General features: G+C 38.9%; 1 pseudogene; it reads left to right on the top strand.

The window, feature by feature from the left end:
* Window positions 1–4,212: 4,212 nt before the first annotated feature.
* On the top strand, window positions 4,213–4,701 carry LOC140523438 (ATP synthase F(0) complex subunit C2, mitochondrial pseudogene; annotated as a pseudogene).
* Window positions 4,702–6,337: the final 1,636 nt, after the last annotated feature.

The raw sequence follows: 6,337 nt of genomic DNA, 5'->3' as shown, positions 1-6,337 counted from the left end.
TTAGGTAATTGGTGTAGCAATGGATAGAACACTGTGCTTGGAGCCAAGAAGACCTGAACTCAAATGTGATTTCAGACACTAGCTTCAGATACTTACTTGTCTAAGCAACTAATGGACAAGGCACCGATCTTTATTTGCCTTAGACTTCACACCTTTAAAATGGAGATAATAATGTTACCTATCTCCAAGGTCTGCTGTAAGGATCTAACGAGAGAGTATTCATGTATTGCTTTGCAAACCTTAAAATGTTGGCTTTAATAATATTTAACCATTATATTTATATATTATATATCATGTACATTTACAAATTATATATAATTATAAATTTATATATTATATGTAATTATAAATTTATATATTATATTGTGTGCAAATTATATAGAATTATAAGTATATATAATATATTATGAATATATAATGCATATTCTAAATATATCATAATGCTAGCTATTATTCTTATTCTTCCCAACCCTAGGATTACCTGTATGACCTTGAACAAGCTGAATCCCCTCTCTGGGTCTCAGTTTCCTCGTTTATAAAATGAAGGGATTTATCTCTAAAATCTATTCTAGCTCTATATCTATGGATCCTAAAATTATTTCTTCATTTCTCATAAAGTCATTACCTTCCATTTGCTCCATTCTAATTTTTAAAGAGTAATGCTCTTTATTTATTTACTTATTTTCAGTCTTCAGCATTCACTTCCACATCATTTTGAATTTCAAATTTTCTCCCCATCTCCCCCCTGCCCCCAGCCCAAGATAGTGTGTGTTTTGATTACCCCTTCCTCCAATCTGCCCTCCCTTCTACCACCCCCCATCCCATTCCCTTCCCTTTTTTCTGTAGGGCAAGATAGATTTCTACATCCCATTGGCTATATATCTTATTTCCTAGTTGCATATAAAAACATTTTTAACATTCATTTTTAAAGGTTTGTTTCACATTCTCTCCCTTCCCTCCCCCTCACCCATCCTCATTGATAAGGTACATAAATATACTTACATATACATATGTATATATATTACATATATATATTTTTTCCCTTCAACTATCTTAATACTGAGAAAGGTCTCATGAGTTACAAATATCATGTGTGTATATATATATATATATATATATATATATATATATGTTTTCCCCTGAAGGGATCATACTCAGTTTTGCTGGGTAGGTGATTCTTGGTTTTAATCCTATCTCATTTGACCTCTAGAATATCATATTCCAAGCCCTCTAATACCTTAGTGTAGAAGCTGCTGGAACTTGTGTTATCCTGATTGTGTTTCCACAGTACTTGAATTGCTCTTTCTAGCTGCTTGTAATATTTTCTCCTTGGCCTGGGAATTTTGGAATTTGGCTATATTATTCCTAGTTTTCCCTTGGAATCTCTTTTTAAGAGGTGATTGGTGGATTCTTTCCCATTTCTATCTTACCCTCTGGATCTAGAATATCAAGGCAGTTTTTCTTGATAATTTCTTGAAAGATGATGTCTGGGCTCTATTTTTGACCATGACTTTCAGATAGTTCAATAACTTCTAAATCATCTCTCCTGGATCCATTTTCTAAGTCAGTGGTTTTTCCAATGAGATACTTCACATTGTCTTCTATTTTTTCATTGTTTTGGTTTTGTTCTATAATTTCTTGATTTCTCATAAAGTTGTTAGCTTCCATTTGCTCCATTCTAATTTTTAAGGAATTATTTTCTTCAGTGAGTTTTTGGACCTCTTTTTCCATTTGGCCCATTCTGCTTTTTAAGACATTCTTCTCCTCATTGGTTTTTTGGACCTCTTTTACCATAATTTGCTTCAGTCTATCATTTTGTGGCTTCTGATTCTCTAGAATTTGTTTAAAGTCATTTTTACAGGTTTTCTGAGGGTTTGGGGGGAGAATTCTAGCAAGTCCCTGCTTCTACTCTGCCATCTTGGCTCCACCCTGCCCAAAGAGTAATTTTCTTCAGTGATCTTTTGCACCTCATTCTCCATTTGGCCAATTCTACTTTTTAAGGCATTCTTCTCTTTGGTTTTTTGGACCTCTTTTGCCATGTGGCCTATTCTGTTTTTAAAGTCTTAATTTCTTCAGTATTTTTTGTGTCTCCTCTACCAAGACACTGACTCTTTTTCATGATTTTTTTTGCATCACCCTCATTTCTCTTTCCAATTTTTCCTCTACCTCTCTTACTTGATTTTTCAAAATCTTTTTAGAGCTCTTCCTGCAACCAACTCATATTTTTCTTAGAGGCTTTGGATGTAGGAGCTTTGACTTTGTTTTCTTCTGAGTATGTTTTGATCTTCCTTGTCATCACAGTAACTTTCTATAGTCAGAGTTTATTCCATTGTTTGCCCATTTTTCCAGCCTATTACTTGATGTTTTAACTGTTTGTTAAGGTAGGGTTCTGCTTCAAGGGCGCACTGTCCCAAACTTTAAGGGTTTTGTGCAGCTATCTTCAGAGATACTTCTAGGGACCTGTAAGTTTTCAGTCCTTCCAGGACATGATCTAAGGAGAAGTGTTTACTCCTCTCCTGGCCTGTGTTCTGGTCTGACATCAATCAAAAGCATTCTTTTCTGCCCTGGAACTGTGAGGAGGGTCCCCCCTCCACTATGGCTGCAAGCTCTGGAATGCTAGTGCTCCTCCTCACCCTGGGATTACCACCCAGGACTGTGACCTGGATCCAAGTATGGGCAAAGCAACAGAGTCCTGCTTCAGTGCTGGAAAAGAGACCCCTGCAACCTCCTTCTGACCAGTTGTTTAAGCCCCTTATTGTCTGTGGGCTGAGAGCTCTATAAATTGCCACTGCTCATTCAGTCACTCCCAAGACCTGCTCCTGGTTCACTGGGGCCGGGGCTGTGCTGGCATGGCCTGAACTGCACTGCACTCCTTTCTCATCCAGGTCCAACAGACTTTTCCTGCTGACTTTCTAAGCTGTCTTTGGCATCCATGTACTGAGAAGTCTGAAATCGCCACTGCTGGCAATGATTCAGTCACCTCAAGGCCTGCTCCCATCTGTGCTGGTACAGCCTGCACTAAACTGTGCTTCTCTCTCTCCCTGGTACAATAGAACTTTCCTGTCGACTTTCCAAGTTATCTTGGGCTGGAAATTTGTTTCACTCTGTCTTTTTGTGGGTTTGGCTGCTCTAGAATTTGTTTAGAGTCATTTTTAAAGGTATGTAGAGGGGTTTGGGGGAGAGTTCAGGTGAGTTCCTGTCTTTGACCCTACCATCTTGGCTCCTCCTCCTCAGATCCTATAATTATTTGCAGTTTCTTCAACCAATTTTTGTACAGCATGGTTTAGAGTTTTCCCACTATCCTGTTCATCCTTCTCTAGATATGCTTCAGCTTATCAAGATTATTCCTACAAGGTCCCTCCAGGGCTAACTACAATAATACCCCAGATGTGTTCTGGCTAGGACAAAGTAGAATGAAATTGTTTTCTCTCTCACCCTGGATAATACATTTCTGTTAATACAACTTGATAACTTTATTGACTATAACTATGCTAATAAGAGCCTGGGAGATCATGAATACTCACTATTTCTCATCTCCTTTACTGAAACTCTCACAAAATCTTTTACCATAGCTACTAATGAGTCACTGAACTGGTAGAGTAATGTTTAACCTCGTATCCCACTCTTCTTCTCTAATAGTCACTGGTTTGGAGGCACCATCAAGTTCAAGAACTCCTCTGTTACAGTTCTGCACATCAAATGCAAGGATGTTAGCATTTTAATAGGATTATAGACGTATACATGTAAGAGACCTACAGTCACACAGCTACTAATGGACTGAATCAGGATTTATACTTATGTCTTCTTGACTTCAAGTATAACATACTATCCACTATCCCACCTACCTGCTCCTAGATAAGACTCATGAAAATCAAAAGTTATTAGACTCAAAAAATTAAAATTATAATGATGGAATATTAGATAGTTAAATAGTGGGATTTGGGGACAAGAACTTTTTTTAGAACTTCACAATGTCCACCCTGACCCTGTTCACTTTAGGAAGAAGTAAGCTAAAAAATCTTTTGGTAAAATTTGATCTACTCCTTGCTCCTTAAGACTCTTCAAATCATACAATTCTTCAAAGAGGGCCAAGGTTTGTCTATACCACAGTTTATGTCCCAGATATCATAGTTCACCTTCCTACCTTTAAGAAGATTTGTTCCCAACCCATATCAGAAGGTAAAGGATAGATTTTTATCTTAAGAAATAACCAGCCCGTCTTTGTCTTCTCTGCTCTGCCAGCAGCTCTTCAGCTTTGCCCGTCACCCCTTCAGAATGCACACCTGTGTCAAGTTCATCTATAACCCTGCCCTTGTGAGAAGCAGCTCTCAGCTGCTAAGTAGACCTTTATCTGCAGTGGTGCTAAAACAGCCAGAGGTTTGGATAGATGAGAACCTCAGCATTTTGGCAGCATCAGGTCCCTTGATCTCACTTGTCCCCAGATGTGGATTCCAAATTAGCACCATCTCAAGGGACATTGACACAGCAGCCAAGTTTATTGGAGCTGGGGCTGCCACTGTGGGGGTGGCTGGCTCTGGAGCTGGTATTGAGACTGTATTTGGAAGTCTCATCACTGGTTATGCCAGGAACCCCTCCTTGAAACAGCAGCTCTTTTCCTATGCCATCCTGGGCTTTGCCCTGTCTGAGGCCATGGGGCTCTTTTGCCTGATGGTGGCCTTCCTCATCCTTTTCACCATATGATGGAGCTATTTCTATCCCCCAATGTTTCTGAATGTTCCTCCTTGTCCTGGTCCTTCCATGTCTGTTGCAGCCTGTGACTACCTCCCCCTCCATCTTACCAGGTGGTCCTGGGGAAAGCCACGGGCTCAGGGTTTGACAGGGAAGACAAATAAATATTATATTAATAAGCTGAAAAAAAAGAAATAACCAGAGAAAAAATTTTTGGTATGTTTTGGTCATTTGTTTTGCAATTTAAGAGCTGAGTACATCTGGATGTCCATAAAAAAGCAAATTATAAGGAACAAAATATCCCACCAAGTTTCATTACTTTGCTGTGACTCTGCTAGGCAGATAAACATAATCTAGAACATTTTTTCAACTTGACCCACAGAGAAGGTGATGCAAATGGAACCTAGGCAAGAGTTGGATTAAGCCTGGGTTAAGGGGATCATTTTTCCCATGGTAGAAACTCCGAGGGGAAAAGGGCCAGGAATAGGATCAATCTTACAGGCAGGAGATAGAGTAACCATGATAAGGGTACAAAGAACTTCAGTCACAAACTCTGAGGGTGAGGATTAGAGCCAAAATCTACCTCTCTCTCTCTCTCTCTCTCTCTCTCTCTCTCTCTCTCTCTCTCTCTCTCTCTCTCTCTCCCCCTCCTTCTTCCTCTTCTCTCCTTTCCCCATCCCTCTGTCTCTTCTTCTCTCTCTCTCTTCCTGTCCCTCTTTCCCTCCCTTTCCTTTTCCCTCTTCCTCTCCCTCTTCCTCTTTCTTCAAGTCTCACAGCTATAGTAGAGAACACAAGGCTCTTACATTTTAGATGAAGAAAGTAGACTGTGCTGTGTAAAAGTCCTTTTTCCCAGCTCTTCGGACTTGGTCTTGAAATATACTTGGATTTTTTTAAATAAACAGCATCTTTTCTGAGAAATGAGTCCAACAGTGCTCAAAGGTTCCCAAACAATTTGTAGTCATAAGTTACTTTGAAATTCCAAAATGTGTGAAACCATCAATTTATTGGTGAAACCACATATTTCATTGTGGATTAACTCAGTAACAGGGGTCCATGTCCTAAAAAAAATATCAAGCTTTGGTCTCAAATCTCTAGAATAGGATCCTTATGATTGAAGTAATTGTTCATTAGCACTATTTCCTTAAAAGAACTTTGGCACTTTACTTCCTCCTTAGTACCCTGCCTACCACCTGAGTAACTGCCACCAAGTGGGCAGTGGTGCCTTAATTATGAAATCATAGTCTGAACAACTAGGCATAGTGGTCAAAAATATCTCTGACCATGGATTTCTACTACATCTTTCCACAGGCATCACTTTATCCTTTCTTTCTTTCATTCTTTCTGCCTTTTTATTCTTTTCTCCCTACCTCTTCATCTATTCCACTCTTCTTTGCCTCTTTCCAAATATTTTTTCCTTATCTATATATGCTTGGGTAATCTTTAAGACATTCCTTCCTTCATAGCTCTAGAAAAGAACACCAGAAGCTGCATAGTCCAAATACTTCATTTGTATAGTGAGGAAAACATAAGCACTGAAGGGCCAGATAACTTGACTCAATCAAAAAATCAAAAATATGATAGTAAGAATAAATGCTCAATTACTTTTCCCAAGGTCAGACTGGCAGTAAGTTTCAGAGATGGAATTTAA

This window comes from Notamacropus eugenii, chromosome 1, assembly GCF_028372415.1.
Source record: "Notamacropus eugenii isolate mMacEug1 chromosome 1, mMacEug1.pri_v2, whole genome shotgun sequence".
NCBI lineage: Eukaryota > Metazoa > Chordata > Mammalia > Diprotodontia > Macropodidae > Notamacropus > Notamacropus eugenii.
The sequence above is the reverse complement of the archived record's forward strand: the minus strand, read 5'-3'. Positions and strand labels throughout refer to the sequence as shown.